Here is a 20783-nt window from a genome sequence, read left to right as displayed (position 1 = left end):
AAAGCAAAGAAAGGATTGTTGTACGGTTCTAACAAGATGCTTAGTTGTTTGCTGTCCTCTTGAGCCTTGTAGTTACCCCCAATAAAATGGTAAACAGACAAGAGACCTCATTAGTGAAATCTGGATCTTTTCCACTTCCAGGCTACAACTTTGCTATTTATTTTGTGTATCGTGCCAGATTGAGCCCTTTAAGAGGAATTTTATATCCTGCTTCTTTTACTGGAAGCAGTATTTCAAGGAGTTCCTTTATAATAAATCAACCTTGAAGGTGTAAGTACCAATTTTTATAAGACTGGAGTTTTTATAGCAGCGAGTAAAGTTATGTTCACATTTCTACTACAAACCTCATTTTGGAAGGACTTGTAAGTCTGCTACAATAGTACCCTCCTTTGAGGAAAAAAGGCTGGGATACCAGATAGTGTTTGTATTCATTAGACATTGTATTTGAGGTAACTGAAAGGGCCTTTTTCTCTAAAGGCGCCTGCTTAATTAGATAATTGCATAGTAAACTGTAATGGTTACTCTAATTTCATCAGAGGATCTGGGAGTGGAGCTATTCTTTGAACCCTGGAGACAATTCCTGCCATCTATAGTGGCAAATGTACAATTCATAAGGGAGATATTTGCAGTGCTGCTGCCTGTACTGTCTCTGGGTGCAAACAGCAGTTCATGTTGTACTGTCCTAAGGTGTGTGCTCTCCCTGTGCTCTAAAGAGTACTGAGCATGCGGAGTTACATGCAAGTCTGACCTCCTTTCCCTACTGCTCTAAGACAACATTGTTTGACTAGACTGGTGAATTATACAGTAGTCACTGATGCACTAAGCATGAATAATTCAAGATATATTGCATTTTAAAGTACTGAGAGCATCCTTGGAAGATAGATGAGCAGAGGTGGGGTGCAAGTCAAACCCATGGCACCAAGGTACCAAACCTGAACAAAGGGAATACCAAGCATTTAACTGCTTTTGCCATGCCGTGTGATGTATGTCTTCAGCATAGGGGCAAGAGCAGTCAAGGGAAAGCAGATACGGGCAATATGGAAGAAGGTGTATGTGGTATACAGAGCAATCCATAGCTCAGCTCAGGGAGGCAAAATAGCTCCTGTCTCATGACAGATGTCTAGTGTGTCCCCTCAGTGGTACTTCTCCCAACAGATTTCAGAAACTGTCCAGTGTTTCAAGGCTAAAGGGGAAGGCAAATGATGTCTTCTTGATGCTGTTGATTTGCCCTTGCCCAATAAAACATTTTTAGTGTTTTCCCCCAAATGGAGGCCAAAAAAGCACTTTTTTCCAAAAAATCCAAAGTTTGGACAGTAGTTACTTCTGACTCTCAGTAAAAGAGATACAAGAGAGATTTTTTTTTTTTCATTAGGGGTATTGTTACTTTCTCATATCCCTGTTTACTTAAGTACTATCAGTTTACTCCAGTTTACTTATCTTAAAAAGCACAATGAAGTATGTCAATAGGCCAAAACCAGAAAGCATCACTAATAATGTATTAGTGAGTCTAACGTTCCATACGGTGTGAAGGAGACTAATAGAATGTGGTTTTATTTCATCATATATCACTAACAACCACCAAAATAAAACAAATAAAATAATAAAATCCAGATGTCCACAAAAGAACACAACAGATTCAAAGGCTAGCTCCATGCACAGTCCTTCAAAAAACTTGAAGGCTAGGAGACTTGTAAGCACTGTTTCTAGTTAATATCTTTCGTTTTATCTGAAGTATTGGCTTTGGATTTTGTTTGCCCCACTTCTTCTTCAAAAAGAGAAAATGCAAACAAAGCCCTGTACACTAACACAGAAGGCCATAGAGATTTATTTTTTTATAAGTCATTATAATTCTGAAACATTTCAGTAATTTAAAGCAGCTAAGTCAGCCTAGACATTTTTCCTTCTACAAATCTTAAACTTCAGAGCTCTCTGCCTTAGAAGCAGTAATTCTATTTGCTGTAATAAGTTTTATGACCAGATTTCTAAAGGATGTAATAGCCACATTTATAAGGGGATAATTATGTTAGTGTCAAATCAATAACTGCAGTTTTCTGTGTAGCTGCTTAAAATAAAGATATTAATCTCATGGTTGTGAAAAGGAGGTGCATATTTTTACAAAATACTTAATACATCTTGATTTGAATAATCACCTTAAATCAGTTCATATATTCCCACATGTATGTATTTTTACCACACGATTATAAAATTCCTTTTAGGATACTATTTAGATTATTTTTATGTATTCCAATACTTTGGAATACTGACCTTTCAAATCTTTAGATTTTAAAGAGGCAGTAGACATAAGGACTGTATTATTTAAGCACTGTAGCCTTTGAGGCATCCATAATACAACGGTGTTATATTCTTTGAGATCAAAAGGCCAGCAGTTCTGGAGTAAGCACATCCCTTGTGGATTAATTATAATGAAATTATTCATTAGGAACACTATTCAAGAGCTTTGACACTATCCAAGCTGCAGTAAAAATTTCATGTGAGCTTTCTTTACACTGGAAGAAATGCTGCAGTGACAAAAGATGTTTTATTTATAGCAACCCTGTCTATACAGGAGAGAGAAGAGCTACACATTTTGATAGCCAATATTTTCAGTGTAGCATGTAGCTATCCTTCATCTGCCTTACAGCTTTGATGCTTAAAATAGATGTACATCGTCATCAAAGAAGAATAAAAATGCACTTAGCTATCATATTCATAGTCCTTAACTTTGAAAGATCTATTGAAATCTGGAAATTCCTCTTTAAAAGATTATTAGTGCCATTTTTAGTTTCAGAAGTGAAAGGGGATACAATATCTGAATAGGAGACTATCTGGGCTTTCTGAAACATAATCCAGAGAACGATGGCATTCTTGAAGATTCTCAAATCATCCCCAATCTGATGAAGTTGTTGGGAATTGCATCAGACCGAAGTGTACATATAAGCATGACTGGTAGGTCTGTGGTTTAGCATGGAGACTCCTCATCTTTATCGCTAGAGTCTGTGCTCCTATTTTCCAATGCAGTAGAAGTCCAGCTTCGCCTGTTTTATATGAAGTTGTTTATGCAACTCCGCAAAAGTTCAAGAGAAAAAAAGCAGAGCTTGTCCAAACAAAGCACCTATTAGTATAGTCCATGGATCGAGCTGGATGTTTGAAGCAGTTAAGGGGAGCGTAGAACTTGAACTGGATAGACCAGAATTAGTATGCTGGAAATAAGTGTTAAAGCAGCACTAGAACAAACTATTCTATTTTTCTGTTCTCTTCTCCCACCTTGCCTTGATTTGTGGTTTGAAAGGATTAATTCCTCTGCAGTCTCTTGGACTATAAAGCTTCCTGGGCTCTTCTCACACTCAACTAAGGATGACTACCACCAAGCTGGAAAGAGGAAGCAGGTGACAAACCTATGTAGCCAAAGAAGAAAAGATTTGACGAACAGCTGAAATATGAGAGCTATGCCATCCTTGACATGATGTTGTCTTTATTGTCCCACTTTTTTTTTAAATGAGGGGAGAGTGTGTAGCCTCCCTCTTTTACCTGCCCTGGGTAGAGCCTAGATTAACTAATCAAGAGAGCATCTTGAGACTGAGAATGGTGCACAGCAAGGATCAAAGCAGCCTTGATATTAGTACAGATTTGCTAGCTCAAGCAACATGGCTGTGCCGTGCTGTCCCTCCAGCATTAAGTTCACACCAGAGGCCAGAGGCCACACCAGGCCACTGACACCAGAAAGAGGACCTTCATCATCTTTGAGTCTTCTTTTCTTCAATTTAGCATAATTTTTGTCTTATTCTATATGTCATTTATTTCTTATAAAGGAAATAAAATTACTTTACAACGTGCACGTCGGTTAATCCCAAACTCTTTAGAAAGGATAATATTAACTGTTTAAAGTCTCACATGGGACTTCTTCCTTAGAAGAACTCTGCACAGCTAGAGGTGAAGATTAGCAAAAATACTAAAAGAAAAAGGAAATGCTTAATGGGAAGTTACTTTTTAAAAGTTCTCTGTAGACAGAACCTCTAGGCCTTACTTAATGTTAATACAAAGGTATTCTCTCTCTGGATTCTTTGGCTCTATTTATCCAGGCTACAGGATAAAAACTGCAGGACCACCTGAGGTAGATCAGATTTCATGGCTAGGGATCCAATAGGGACAGTGAATCCTTTTGTTAACATGAATCATTACATTAAAGTGGGTGAAATACATTCAATTCCCAAATATCTTCTACAGTTTTCACCTGTAAATTGCTCCATGTAAGCTGAGGTGCCTTTTCTGAGAGCTAGGAACAAGCGGTGATTGGAGTAAGACTGTACTAAAGCCTGTATCTACTAAGAATGTTTTTTTCTACTCATGAACTTAAAGATTATCATAAAGCACATTTTTACAGTTAGAAAGATTGGGGTGACAAATGTGAATGACAGCACAATATACTAAAGGTGACCCTGCTGCTTAGTGGAAGAGATGGGAATTAAAGGAAGAGCCACAGACTTCACAAGACAAGCAGATTCTGTGCTATATTAACTTGTGCAATACCAGTACTTGTGTTCATATTATAATTAGTGCTGAAGCCTCCCCACTGTATTGCAGCATCTCTAATAATAATCTGGTTAGTTACCCTGAAATCTCTGACAGTCTCTGTAATTTCATTCACAAGAGTTTAGAGGCTGATGGAGAGAGAGGTTGTATCAGATGTTCAGATTTCTTATACTGTTCATTCAAAAAGTAAGTGTGAACTATGATTATAGAAATCTGGAGGTTCCAGCTGAGTGGTGGGTAGGCCATCAGATTGGATGTTTTGTATGGCTGGAAATGAAAAATGAATTTCACTTCTAGTAGGTTTGCATCTATGTTTATTTTAAGTTATAACAGGGCACTTCAGGTAAACTAAATAAGCACGACTAGAATTATGGACAAGTTTCCAGAACTACAAGCAAATGCAGACAATATAATAATTCATATTATAAAGAATTTCAGAAGAGTTGACTTCCTATAATTCCAGTTTAAATACAAGGGAGCTCTAAACTCTTTCCAACATCAACTATGTCTATCCCACTGATCCTACCCACACTTTTATCAGGTTCAATCCCTAAACCACTTATCTCCCACCAGCCACTTGTAAGTTAACCATAAGAAATGCAGAGTTCTTCTTAAGTTTCCTTACATTATGAGCATGAACTTTGCTATATAATGTATGTTGTCTGTAACATCAACTTAAGCAGCCTGCAGTTTGGACAGAAATCCCAGCAGATTAACTATGAGTTATGTAAGGAGAAATATTCCATATAATCATGGAGGATTAGTTGAGATGAGCAAACAAGTTTGACTTATTTTAAAATCCAAATGAACATACTCAACTGTGACTGTACCTCCATTAAACTTTAATCGTCTTCCTCTTGGAAATACCAATTATTCTACAGCTTTATTCAAGATTTCCATGTGGCTTCTGAAGCAATATTGATGCTTCAGTGAACCAGCTACAATTGTTTTACTTCAAAGGAAAACAATAAATTCCAGACTCTGGAATCTTCTGATAGTCTAGGAACCCCCTGCTGAATAAATGTACTGCCAAACCATTATTAAAGTCTCTTTGAAAAACGGATCTGTTGGAAACAGTATTCTGTAATGGAAGTTCAGCTTAGTATATCATGATCTCTGTAGGAAAACCATCAGTGGGTTTTGCCAACAAAAGTCCCTAGCTGGCTTGTTAAATGCTAAAATGGCATTTGTTTTCTACATAATAAAACTGGAAAAAAACGAGAATTGTTCTCCATAACACGCTTAGGAATCAAATCAAATAATTCTACGGCAACTGTATGATGGTTAACAATTTTGAGGTACAACTTAAACTTGATTTTAAAACAATTATTATTTGTACACAATATTCCTGAGAACAAACACATTATCCACTTTTTTTATTTCAAGTGGTCCTGAGCCTGTTTTAAAGCCAAAAGACACCTTATTTTTCCCAGTGCTATCCACTCCTCCTCATGCAACAAGACTCATCAGCCTACAACTTGATATTCAGGATCAATGGAATTACTTACTTAAATTTTATTTCTACATGCTTTTGATAAATGGATTCTGAGAGTTATGCAAAGGGGGTTTTAAACCATTGTTTCATGAAGAACAGCGTAGAAACATCTCATAAAGCACTTATGCTGGCACATTCATGGTGGAGTGCTGCAGTATGTGAAAGAGGGACTTGTTAAGGTCCAGAAGTAGTAGACTCAATACCACAGAAGTTTGTCTAAGCCTTGCCTGCTATGCTCCTATGTCAAAAGCAGCTTCAAGCTCTTTACAGCCTGATGCATTATATGGAATATCAGACAAGACACTTGCAAGAACATTTTTTAGCTTAAGATTTATTTATTTATGTCAATGAAGAATAAGCACAAGATGTTCCCATTCCAATTGGCTGTCTCAGAACTGATTTAATACATCTCAGTGTTTTTGAAAAAATTTAATAGTGTCATAGTTTGGGGGAAAAAGGCAAGGGAAAAACAGGCCACGGAGAGTGATTGGGAGCTCTGGATGTAGGGTGGGTTCCGGGCTTCAAGGAAGAGAATGGAAGACAATCCCTTTTTTCTCTCCCCAATTATTGGAAAAATTTCTGTTCAAGATTCAGTATTCCCCTCTACTTCCCATACAGCTATCTCCTTTTTCACATAGCTGTCTTCCTTCTCACCCTTTTCAATTAATGTGCAAGAGCATCCCTCGAACTCTCTGTCATTTGTTTCCTAATTTGCTGTAAAGGAACGAGGGATAAATTTTGTCTTTTGTTTTACTAGAGAGAAGGGACAAGATAAAAAACAGAAGAGAGGACACCCCTCTCTATTCCCTTGTTAACAGTATAAGTAGAAATCTGGTCAAGTGGTAAGTTGACAATTAAAGTTGACTTTCCTACAGACAAACAAAATCTCACATGCCCTCCTGCCTTCTGCTATATGCTGCTGGATTGACATTTGGGCATAAATATTCACAGTTTAGGAAGTGACTGATGAGTGACACTCATAATGTGATGTATGTTGCTGTTGTCTGAGTGAAAGAGAAGCAATACCTCAGGACAGCTTGATTCAGCTGCTGCTGCTTTTGACTAACTGAGTCTGGGGTGAAGGCAGATGAACACTAGTAGCTGGCTTAGGGTGGGTGCAAACATTTGTTTTACTGCTATTGTCGTTTTTGCACATTACATGAAATAAATATAGTGGCAAATAGTATATTTTTGCTAGAATAATTACATGCCCACTAGTGGCTGTATTGTACAGACAACACTATCAAGATATCACCTTCATAAGCAGAATTGTAGCGATTGTACAAAGAGTGTGGGTAGAACAAGCCTTTTTACAAAGGATCTGCGTACAAGGAAATAATTTGTTTAATGCTGCTAAGAAGCTCATCTAGCATACTGAAGTCCCAGTTTCTAACCAGTGTACTTAGCTGTCATACTCAAACATGGAGTTTTTTATCTCTATTCAGGGCTTTGCAAATGGAGTTGAGTTGCAGTAGAGCCATACTGACACCAGGAGGTTATCAGCATTACTGGTCAAAGATGTATGAACATGGACGTATTAACGTGTCTCACAAAAGCTTTTTAAAAGTGCACTCAGTGAACAAAAAAGGGACAATAAAGACATGAAATGTCCACTTTCATGGCAGGTTTTTTACCCGATGTTCTGCTTTGAGGATAGGTAGCCTCTCCTACTCAGGGTTTTAGCTGAAGGCTTTTCAGCTAACCCTGCATTCCATGTAACTGTGAGAGTGAGGACTACACCTTTCCTTTGATAGTCATAATAAGGTGAGAGTACTAATAGAAAAATCTCTGCAAAGATAAATTGGAGGATCTATTCAAGCAAAGGAAAGTGCTCGTCTGAAATTCTAAGTAATAAAATATGAAGAGGTAGTTCTCCTCACTTCCAAGTCTTTTTTTTCTCCCCTGTTAGTTAAGGTGTGCTGCAACTGGCAAACTTCTAGCACATCTGTTGAGCCATTGTTTTTGTTAGTCCCTGTTGCAAAAGCAGGAGAGATCCATTGAAACAATTATGAACGACTGGAGGCTTGCCAATGTGACATCCACCTACAAGAAGGGCCAGAAGGATCCCGGGATCTACACGCCCGTCAGCCTGACTTCGGTACCGGGGAAGATTACAGAGAGGTCAGAGAGGTTCATCCTTGAGGGCGCTCAGAGGGCATGTGCAGGACAACCAAAGGATCAGGCCCAGCCAGCACGGCTTCATGAAAGGCAGGTCCTGCTTGACCAGCCTGATCTCCTTCTATGACCAGGTGACCTGCCTAGTGGATGAGAGAAAGGCTGTGGACGTTATCTACCTGGACTTTAGTAAAGCCTTTGACAGCATCTCCCACAGCATTCTCCTGGACAAACTGGCAGTTCGTGGCTTAGACAGGTGTGCTCTTACTGAGTGAAGAACTGGCTGGATGGCCGAGCCCAGAGAGTTGTGGTGAACGGTGTTAAATCCAGTTGGCAGCAGGTCACAAGCGGTGTTCCCCAGGGCTCGGTTTTGGAGCCAGTCTTGTTCAATATCTTCATCGATGATCTGGATGAGGGGATCGAGTGCTCCCTCAGTAAGTTTGCAGATGACACCAAGTTGGGTGGGAGTGTTGATCTGCTGGAGGGTAGGAGGGCTCTGCAGAGGGATCTGGACAGGCGGGATCGATGGGCTGAGGTCAACTGTATGAGGTTTAATAAGGCCAAGGGCTGGGTCCTGCACTTCGGCCACAACAACCCCATGCAACGCTACAGGGTCGGGGAGGAGTGGCTGGAGAGCTGCCTGGTGGAAAGGGACCTGGGGGTGCTGGTTGACAGCCAGCTGAATATGAGCCGGCAGTGTGCCCAGGTGGCCAAGAAGGACAACAGCATCCTGGCCTGTATCAGAAATAGTGTGGCCAGTAGGAGTAGGGAAGTGGTCCTGCCCCTGTACTCGGCACTGGTGAGGCTGCACCTCGAATTCTGTGTTCAGTCTTGGGCCCTTTGCTGCAAGAAGGACATTGAGGTGCTGGAGCGTGTCCAGAGAAGGGCAATGAAGCTGGTGAGGGGCCTGGAGAACAGGTCTTAAGAGGAGCGGCTGAGGGAACTGGGGTTCTCTAGTCTGGAGAAGAGGAGTCTGAGGGGAAACCTCATCGCTCTCTACAACTACCTGAAAGGGGGTTGTGGTGAGGTGGGTGTTGGTCTCTTCTCCCAAGTAATTAGCGATAGAAAGAGAGGAAATGGCCTCAAGTTGTGCCAGGGGAGGTTTAGACTTGATATTAGGAAAAATTTCTTTATTGAGAGGGTTGGAACAGGCTGCCCAGGGAGGTGGTGGAGTCACCATCATTGGAAATATTCAAAGAGCATGTAGACATGGCACTTCAGGATATGGTTTAGTGGGCATGGTGGAGTTGGGTTGGAGGTTGGACTTGATGATCTTAAAGGTCTTTTCCAACCTTAATGATTCTGTGAAATTGGACCTCTGCACCACTATAAACCCTATTTTGGAAATGAAGATGGCACAGCAGATACCTCTGGTGGTACACACTACTTGAAGTCAGCTACATAGAAAATATCTGGCATTTGCAGAGGCAACTGGTCAACTATGCACACCCCTCAAAGACCAAAGCAACAACTGTCAGTCAAGAAAACAAAATTAGAACATGAAATGCATAAGTTTATGAGATGGACAGAAACCGCTTGGAATTTAGTCACCTGTTTACCTGGAGGAACCCTCTTCTGCATAAAACCAAAAACTTGAATGCAGAAGTTTGTACTTTGGGTTTGAACACAACCAAAACATCAGGAAATCATTCTGGATTTCTTTGTTTAGTATCATAAGTGTAAGACTATGATATCTTCTTTAATATCATGTCTAAGTACCTCTGTCCCGAGCAGAGGGACAATCTGGGCAATAATTCTTAGTTCTTAAGCAGCAAAGTAGATAGAAATACAAATCTGGTTCAGGTCGTGAAGCCGTATGTCAACTAACCAGACTTTGCAGGGTAAATAAAAAAATATACATTAGTATTACAGCTGTTCATTGTGGGTAGAGGTTACCGGACTTAGTGATAAGCCTAAATATTGTTGTGATGCACCAAATTTGACTGTAAATTGATTAATGTGTCATACGGGGCTTAGAGCATTTTCTCAATAATGACTTGGTTGTGACTTTGAATACTAGTTTCTAAAAATGCGGTGCATTCTTTGGTGTACCACAGTGTAAAGCATTGGTAGGCATTATGACCCTGTTTTCTTTGATGGGTAAATTGAAATTGCTCTATCACCTGGAGTTAAATTAGGAAATACACCTGAAAGTTAAGTAGCTCTGTTGGTCATTGCAGGGAATAAATCTGAACTATTAGTGTCTGTCAAAGACGTGGAGGATGCAGAAGGGGCAGACAGAATATGTACTCTGCTTTTATTGAAATGATGGTATGGTTTTGGAGGGGATGCCTGCACTGAAGTGCAGACCCTGTGCAATTATATAGCCCTAATTCCAGCGTAGTATTATTTCGGAACGTTTGTACTTCATAACAATTTTCTCTTCGTAACAATTTAATTGCAACCACTATCCTGAAACCTTCCACCGTAGTGCCACTAGGTGGTGAAGTCGGCTCACAGTTTGTAAAATCAATGCTCTTTCCTGCGTGGGGAGTGGATTCGTCCTTCGGACGATGGGTGAGACCCGTGGGGAAGGAAACCCGCAGACCTGGGGCTGGTTCTTCCCTGAAAGAGTTAAGTCCAGTCTGCACGGGAAGTCAATGTGAGCCTGCTGCTTGGCCAGGCTTAAGCTGTACAAAACAAAGCTCCAGCTGCCAGTTATTTCTGCTGCACTTTTCTCCGATTCCCTGAAAGACTCTAAACTCCTTGCATGAAATTAATTATAATTTAGATTCTAGTAGAAAAGTGAAAAGGAGATTTGAAGTAAGGCTACTTTTCTCTTATACTGAAATCTGTACTGTAAGATTCCTGTCCACAATTTCTCTCATTAAAAAATACAAATAAACAAATCAAGATCTGGATAAGCCAAACCCCTATCTAAATGCTAGCTGCTTTTTATAAACTGTCTGAACTTTTTTATTATTAGAGACAACCAAACATTTAAGTAATCCCCCCACCTGCCCACCCCCAAATTACCCCCTCTCCCCTACCCCTGTATTTATCAAAAAGTGGTAACAAAAATATGGGGAAAAGAAAACAATTTTGAATTTATGTGTTTGAGGGGAGTGGAATGCAAGAAAGGAAAATTTGTGTGGGTTAGTTGGGTTAGTTGTCAGTGTTGTATAGAAACATTCCCATCCTTTGGTGGTGTTAGGTTAATGGTTGGATTCGATGATCTTAAGGTTCTTTTGCAACCTAAATGTTTCTGTGATTCTATGAAAATCCCACTGTCCTTTAGACACCACCTTTCCCTTTCAAGTTTCCCAAGTATTTAACAAAAAAGCTGTTTATTTTCATTTTTAATCATGACCAGAATGAGTACCCAAACTACGCTTTTTGATAGAATAAGCTTTGGGAAAACAGAAGTGAGCATTCAGCTTCAGGTTTTGTTTTAGGGGAGGTAGAATGTTGTAAAAGTTGGCTAATTGCAGAAATATTTGCATGACTGGGAGAGCAGTGGCACAAAACAGAAGCAGCTGATATTTTTACTGACTGAAAAAGATAAAACTTGTTTTCAAAACTAAACCCCAGTTCTGCCAGAGAACAGTAGGGTAGCATCAAATGTGCAAAGTCCTCCGAGAACTGGGGGGGGGTGGAAGAAATATTTACTGTCTTTTTTGTTTATTTGTTCAGCTTGTATTTTATAAATCTGAAAAGTGAAATAAAAAGAAAAAAAAACCTTGATGGATTTTAAAATTTTTAATTGGCCCAAAAATATATAATCAATAAACAAGGATTTACATATAAGAATATAGTAACTTTCAAATTCATCAAATAATATATTCTCTGCATATATATAAAAATAACTGAAAAGAATCCACAAAAATCAGAGAAAGAGACAAGGTTAAACTCAAAACATGTAAACTATTGGGAGGGAGAGAGTAAGCACGAGCTGGGAAAAGCAAAGGGTAGTGATCTATAAGAAGAAAATAATGAACTGTTGTAAATCTCATATTACATACACATGTGAACCCATGCTGCTGATGATTTTTTTTTCTCTCTTTTTTATTTTTACTGTTGTTTTCTATCAAAACACAGAGACAGAAATAAATTCCACTGCTGCTGCTGATAGCTAGAAGGAGAAATGCCACAAAGCTTTTCTGGTCCTGCCACTGTGGGAAACAGGATGACTGTCAAATTTTGTTATGTAGAAAGCTGCCTAGCCCTGGCTGAAATTCAGCCAAAGTGATTTTTAAGTTTGAGATAAGCTGTGGGTGAAAATCAGGCAAAACACCACAGCCTTTCAATGTGTCAGGCATCTCCTCTGAAAAACAACTTTCCCAACTACTACTACTTCCCAAATTTACCTGGGCATAGCTAAGTTGCACAGTCTTAAACCTGTGTAGCACTCATCTATTATGTTGAAAAGATGTTCATATACCTAAGAGATGACCAGTTACTTGTATTAGGCTCTGTACGTTTTGTAAGTATAAAGCAATTCTTCTCAAGTGCTAAATCCTGTTTCATGTAACTCTCGGGAAAAACTTAAAATGCTGATGGCAGGATGGAAATGAAATGCTTGACTCACAGTTCTGCACTGAAAGCAAATCAGCAAACACCCCCCCCCCCCCAGTTCCCAACCCATGTTGATAAATTATTCTAAAAAGCAGAAAATTTAGAAATTGCTACTGTAGGTTTTTAGGTTTCAGCAGGGAGCGGGGCAATAGTTAAGTCTATTGTACTTCTTAAGTCTATATTTTGTCTTAAATGACTCGAATGTTATGTTTTATAGATTTCTGAGGTCTAAATGAAGGAAACATCCTTTTGCTTGTCTTCCTTTGAGTCAACGGAGGTATATACGCAGGATTTACACCTCCAGCATTTCTGTAATATCATACTGGGGATTCATGTCCTTGCTCTCATGAACACTTGCAGCCACTGGGTGGAGAACTTGTCTAACAAACTGTCTCATTATGACAGAGTGAAAATCAATCCAACTGTACTTTGCTGGCTGGGCAAATTTGTCTAATACAGGTCATATATTAGGCTTTTCTTTTTCAGTGGTCAACGTGGTTCAATTTCCAGCTAGGACATAATTTGCACAATAACCTGAAGTTGAAATTAATACTAAGAAACAAGCTGTACTGGGTTTAAGAAAAATCCATTAAGCTGTCTGCATTAGAGGAAGAAGCTGACCAATGGAGTTAAAGCACATTTGTTATACTGTAAGAAGAAAGTTTCAGACAAATATCACAGGAACCAGGATGACACTCCAATAAGGTAACTTTAGGTTTAATCTTAACTGCAAATAAGAATATTATTATTATGATTTATTTGTAGTACTGTCTTGGCTAAAGGACTCAAATGAGATCAGAGCCCCACTGTGTTAAACACTGTGCATTTGTATCCAGCAGAAGACTGTATCTTCCCAGTGGAGCTTGTTTTTTGAGAAGGTAAAAGTAAGAATTGTCTGGAAGACAAAGAACAAAACAGAGTGGTCCAAAATCACAGAGCTGGTCACTGACAAAGCCAAGGACAGAATGCAGGTTTCTGATTTTTGGTCTTGTCTTCTCGTTACATCACAGCCTCCATGATACTATGACTTAAACGTGTCATTTTGCTAAATGCTATTTCAAAACAGAGCAGAAACACCAGAATTTGGGGGCCATACTAAGTGAAGATTTTGAATGGTGACAAAATAAGTAGGTAAAGATAGTTAAAGAAATTAGGCTTTCCAGAAATAATTGGAGGAGCAGGGGAGAATATTTTTTTTCTTTTTTTTCTGGAGAAAGACACTTGTTTAGCTAAAACAGAAAACAGATTTCCAGCTCCCATACTTTCACTAGCAAGGGAAATATATGATAGTATCCAGAGGAAAATTTGTTACTGCCAGTGAGCTATAAAACAGAAGTCAGCTCTACCCAGGAAAAAGAAAATGCTTTTCTTTCCCAAAATCAAACTGCTTTTCCTGTGTGTATTCTGCAAAGAGATTAAAATTCAAGGGAAACATTTTCATCAACTTAATTGGGTGATATAATATCTGATACAATACAGAGACATTTGTGAAACTGGGTAGATCCCTGGGGTTCTAGTGGATCCTGCTAAGAACTAGATAACTTGCAAGTTATTACTTTAACTTTTTAAATATGAGTGACACAGTAACTCTCTGGATGTTACAAAATGATCATTACAAAATGATTCATTACAAAATGATCTCCTTTATATCAAGTCAGGATATTTCTATCACAAAAATCTTTGTCACAAAAATGTGTCATATCATTGAATAGACTAAATTATTATACAGAATGTTCTTATTTATATATGTGTCTTTGATTTAGAAAGATGGAAATTATTCTGGGATAGATTGCATCAGCTTTACTCCTGTTAAACAGTAACTTCTGCTGCAAATCATTTCAGTGGTCAACAAGAGCAAAGTACTACAGAAAAAATTATGGACCTGGTAATATTAGTGGCAAAAAACTTTGAATGAAGGGCTGCAAATTCCATCATTCATTACAGATAATATGAACTGGCTTTCTGTGTGTACCTATACTGTACATCTTGGCTTCGTTATGTATGTGTATGCTTTAAAAACAGCATTACCCAATTAACCACTTACTTGCTAGCCATCTAGCTGGATAAAGATGGTTAAGTTTTGTATATGGTTGTATATTGTTGATATACCAAATCATTATTGGTAATGACAATTCAAACAAGTGTGTGTAAGTGTCAAATTGGCTGAATATTCAAACTATTTTGTGTCAGTTTTGATTCAGTTCAAAAGTGTCTCTGTTCTTCCTCATTCAAATCAGAAACTAAATTATTTCCGGTTGTGCTAACCATGATATTTGCACTACAATATCCAGAGAGAAATGCATACTTACATACATGTTGTATTACTGGGGGAAATAATGTTACCCTTTTACCTAATAGTCCAGGGAGATTAAAATAATTTCCCAGAAGGTGGAAATCTACATTCCTCCTCATTCTTAGAGAAGTAGATATCCTCTATGTCATGCTGTAGTCACTGATTTTATATGGCATTCTCTCATATGAGAGGTGTTGAACTTCCCATATCAATATTTAAATATTCATTGGCCCTAGAATAAAAAAAAAAGTATATATGTGGCCAGAATACCAATCTGAGCCTTAAGAAAGTTGTGCTCCATTCACTGGCCTACAAAGTGGAACAGTTCAGGAAAAGTCCTGATATGACATTTAGAGCTCTGTCCTGCGCCAAGTGGATTTAAATTTGGAGTTTGTCCAAGAAACTGAGGTTTGCTGAAAACAGTCAATAGATGACGGCTGCCTTGGAGAAGCAAGGTAGAGATCAGGCTATTCCCACTGTCATACTCATATATCCCTTAGGAGTTTAAGGTATGTAGTTAACAAAGAGGTCCCATCTGCTAAAAGACAGAAAGAGCAGTCATAAACTTTTGTTACCAAACAATAAAAGACAATAGGTCTGGATTCATCCGTCGCTGTGTGAATAAGACCTGTGACTTACAGTATTCTACCACATCCTATTAACAGTACCTCAGTAACGCAACAGAAGTTGACTTTCCCAGGTTTTTCTTGCTGGACTTAAGTTAGCATGCCCTGTTTCTCATGCACAGCCATTTTTTAATGCAGTTTCTCCAGTTTTGTCCAGTTTGGAGGGAGGACACTGGAGCTTAGGCTAAGGTCACCTGTATGTGTCAGTTTGTTCTGCATAGTGTGAATGATAAAACACATGTCCAAACAAGATCATAGACATTACCCCAAACACAGAGAAGAGTTTTAAACTCTACATTTAGGTAACTATTTTCTGGATGCACAAGGATCTTTGTTTTAAGCTTCCTGACATAAACTAGTGAGGGGGAGGAGGGAAGAGGCTTTTACTTTTGATGACCTGAAAGGAATTTTGGAGGAATTTACATTTTTCTGTTAACTATGAGGAAGAGCCTCAAGCTTACTGTTCAAAGCTGGACAGTAAGAAGGCTGCCCGTATTTGTAAGTACTCACACCTGACTTGGGTGCTGAGCTGAAGTTAATGACAAGATGCCTATGGCTCCTTTGAATTCTATGCATTTGTTATTAGCTCCACTGGAGACAGAGTTTCTCTCTATCTTGTACTGTTAGGCTGTGCAGAAAAAATAAATGTAATCAACTTCTGGCTTTCCATGCATGTTCAAACACACTCCATCTTCCCTCCCTCCCCCCGCTGATGTATAGTTGTCACAGTGTAAACATTCTGCTAAATATTTCCTCCACCTGTTTCAAAGAATTAAAGAATCATCTCTTAACGGGAAAAATAAATGTACCAAATGTCACAATGCCTCAGGGGGATCGAAAATGATAAAACAAATGTTGTAACATTCTATTTTTGATCTGAAGGTAAACAAATGTGTACGTGTGTATACACATAGGTTCACTCTATTGGTCATGTAATCCATCACCGAGGCTATTGGTTAAGGGAGAAATTGCAGTTCCAACATATTTTCCAAACATTTAAACCTTTCTCATAAAATTATTTTGGGCTGAAAAATGGGTCCTGCTCATTCTCAAGCCAGATCTCGGAAGTGAATTTTCTTGGAAGGCTTCATAAAAAAATATGTTCAGAGTTTTTTATTTTCACATAATATCTTTGAAATACATTAGTTGACATTTTCCAGATGCACTTTTGTGCTCAGCAGCTCAAAACAAGCCCTCATTCAGGAGATGGACTAGATGGCAAAAAATGAAGAAAAATTACTACCTTTAACCCTTCTGATGGCTATATGAGAAAAACAGTCATTTGATTCTGATAGAAACCCTCCAATTTTATGGGGCATAAATCTGTTAGGTTTTACTGTCCGCTTCTGATAGCACTAAATTCTGAGAGAATGTGTAGATCAGTATTTTCTAGTGAAGTTAAATATACAATTTTCTTTGCAGGAAATTAGGTCTAGATTTTGCCTTTCACTGGTGCCATCCATAAGAGGTGGTTCAAAGAGGAAAAAGGAAAGAAATGCCTCACTGTTTTCCTTTCAGAGATTCCAGGAAGTGATCTTTTGAATTAGAGATAAAACAGGAGGCTTGCAGGCAGCTCAGGCTCCAGATCATGCGTGTGGATGTCTAAGAAATTCAGATTGATATTGAGAGCTTTAGTGATCTCCCGAAGGCCAGAAAATAAGAGCTAGTTCTTAGGAGTCCCCAGAATCATCTGCAAAAAATAAATTTATTACTGTAGTTTGTCATAGTCAACCTTCTCATTTATTAGATGCGATGTTGCTTTGTAATATTATGCCATTAGCTGTTTAGAGAGGAGCCTGTGTATGTTCTTACTGCTTTCTCAGTGCCTACGTTTGTGTCCAGGCTATGCGCTATTGCCTGTTCCTGTGAGAGAAAGAAATAACCCATAACAAGCTCTATGTGGACATCCCAAGCTGATCACAGCATGAAAGAACTGACCAATCATTTCACTTAGAGGCTTCAGCTCAGTTCTAGCTCCACTGTGATTTTGTCAGGCAGCTTAGGATATACTTGAATTAGCGTTAAAAACTAATGCAAGCACGTGAAGCATCTTGTGTCCTTCCTTCTCCTAAGGGCATATTGACCTGCACCAACTTCCATACTGCTGCAGCTACATTGCTGCTCGTGGTACCAATGTGGCAGAAAAAGCTAGCTCAGGCAATCCTATGCTCCACTGCAGTCTGCATCCTAGACATGTATTGCCTGCTTCTAAAATAAGGGTAAGAAGAACAGCAGAGGTTTTGTGAGGATAAATGTGTGAATGATTATGAGATCCACAGTTACGCTGAGCCATAAGCTTGCCTAGACAGAATAGAAGGAGATGCAGTCCTGCAGAGCGGGAGTGTACCATATTGTTGATGCAGTGGCCTGCCCTTTTGATGTTGCTCCTGACTAATAGCATTTAAGCTGCTGACATTTGAATCAATAACTAGTTATCCCTTTTCAGAATGGAGATCATTCGGTAATGGAAATGACAATGAAAGCTAAGGTGGATTCATCGGGCAAAATAAAAGCATTCTTGTCAGTGGCATTAGCAGAGATTTCAGGACTCTTTCCTCAGTCTTCAAAGTTTCTGCTGCTGTCCTCAAAAGGCAGCTAACCTTTTCCTGGGTGCTCTGCTTAAATGCTGACAGGACTCTTTAGCTGTCGGGCTCATTTATCTTATCTCTTCAGAGCACTTCATCTATTTGTCTGATTTGCATGAAGAAGGTAAATAAATTAAAAACTCATAACATGTAGACTTCTCTACCAAAGAACAAGTCCCTGATGCCATATACTAGACTCTGACATCTAATGCTTTTGAATGTTTGCTTTAGAGTGAAAGTGAGAAAAGGAAAAAATAACCACTGGATTAAAAAGTGTCCAGTTGAAAGATCGTGTACCCCCAGCATCATTTAGTAAGCTCTCACTGAAATCAGTGGAAGTCTCCCCTGGCTTCATGGAACTTGTATAGAGTCCATATGGACCACTTACTCATTCCTGTATTTACAGTTGGAGTTAAAGCTAGGAACATAGTAATTTCTGAAAGGACAGGAAGGGACTGTTAATACTGCAAAGAAGAGTGCAAATACTTCAGTTGCAACTGAAGGCCTATTTCCACTAAAGCCAGTTAGAAGGGGATGCAGAACAGTGAAGTAAATGAAGATTTCATTGCAAACTTCAGTGGATACAGTATCAGGTTACAGAAGCAGTTAAAGTACTTTTTCCAGGTATTGTTGGAACAACATCAGATTTTTAATATAGAAAGCTATAGAGGATGGAAAAACTTAAGTATCTTAATGTTTTAGGATGCATTATTACATGCACTTCAGCCTCACAGGTTTGGCTCATCTTTCTGAAACTTTAAATAGCTAAAAAATGGCTTTCCTATGTTGGCCTGATATTCTATTATATTCTGTTCTTTCTTTCTGGCATGTATGATATAGTATAATGACATCACATCCATTAAATCTGTCTCTCTTGCTTTTAGAAACTTGTTTAAGGTTAACTGAGGCACAAGGGTTCTATTTCATGTATTTGATGTTATTTAAACTGCAGAGCTCTAATTCATAATGCCTTTAAAACAATGAAAGAATAACCAGTAAATGGGTCACTGAAGTTGATACAAGGCTGCTGCACTAACAATACTCTATATGTTATGTATGATTGAAACACTTTTCATTTCCTGAACTCTTTATGTTGCCAGGGAATACAATCCATACTTTGTTCTCTTAGCCTAACTTTGCTGTTTTAATAACGGCTGCTGATTCAGCAATAAGTAAATTAAATTTAATATTAATACCCATGTTAACTACCTGAGAAATGACACCAATAGTACTTCTCATCATTAATCTTTTCTTAAGCAGATGATGAACTGGGGTGAACATTACATATATATGTGTATGTATATATATACACACACATACATGCACACATATAACAATATGAAAAGACTGATTAAGTGTAACGCTGCCATAAAACTACTGAGTATAATTCATTACATTTCACCATATCTCCATTTATGGATGTAAAATGAACTATCGAAAAGTTGAAAATTACAACACTGTCCTACTGAAAGTTCCACAGATTACAAACCAGCTCTTAAATAACAATTTTTAAAATAGGCTATTATGCTTACATTGCCAATAGCTATGCCATATAAACCCAAGAACAGGTTAAATTATGTCCTCCTGTGCAATCACGCTACAGCTAGAGTTACCTTTCCTCTCACTCCAGCCTGTCACATCCCAACCAAAACTAGATGCCAAGCCTTTAGAAAGAGGAGTGTGCAAGTAACTCGTGAGTGTTGATATGCAGCATCTGACTAAGGTTTATCTAAGAATCATTGGAAAGCCTAAACTATGAACTATGCTTAATCTGTTTGTAATATGAAAAGAGAAATGATTGGCCCATTGTAGTGGCCGATCTGTATGTGTGTGTATTTACATGTCGTGACTGGAATGAAGGAACTGATTTCTCACACTAGACTATATGCTCTGCCTTAGGAAGGTTCTTGTGGTGTCAGCGATAGACTCCATCCTAGGAGGTTTTTAAGGCATGCTTGGATAAAAACGCCAAGCAACCTTTTCTGAACTCAAGGCTGAGCCTGCTTTGAGCAGGAGTTTGGATTAAAGATCTCTCTCTTCCAAAAACCTCAGTTGTCCTGTACTGCTAAAGCTATCACTGGATACTTACAGAGTGTCACCAGAAATTACTGTGCTGTGCTGTGCTGAAAAATATATTTGTTTCTTTGTAGTGTTGATTTTTTGTTTTGTTGGGGCTGGTGGGGTATTTGTTTCTTTGGTTTACTGTTTTTTCTTTTTTTCCCCCAGAAACAAGCAAGAAAGTAAATTTCTACAAAAATTTTACATGATAATTTTTCCACATTTATTAGTTTCACCTGACTTTTCATCACAGTTGTAGAATCATTCACTTAAAATTCTTCTTTTACTGAAAAGTTAGCCTTAAAATTATTTATTTAACAAAGATCCATTAATGTCCTGCCTTTTTTTTCTTGATGTTTTAACCATGATTTAATTTTTCTTCGTTTTCTCTCCATTTTACTGGTTAAATAAAAATAATAGTCCGCACAGTGGGAATAAAACTGAAATTAAAATAATTTCTATTTAAAAGCTTTTAAAATCCTCCAAATTTGCAGGAAACACAATTTAATGAAAATTTTATGAGATATTGTTGTGGTTTTTTTGTTCCCAGCCAGCTTTTTTCTTCA

Source organism: Phaethon aethereus (genome assembly GCF_964289735.1).
Source record: "Phaethon aethereus genome assembly, chromosome: 2".
In the NCBI taxonomy this organism is placed as follows: domain Eukaryota; kingdom Metazoa; phylum Chordata; class Aves; order Phaethontiformes; family Phaethontidae; genus Phaethon; species Phaethon aethereus.
Note: the sequence above shows the minus strand (reverse complement) of the source record.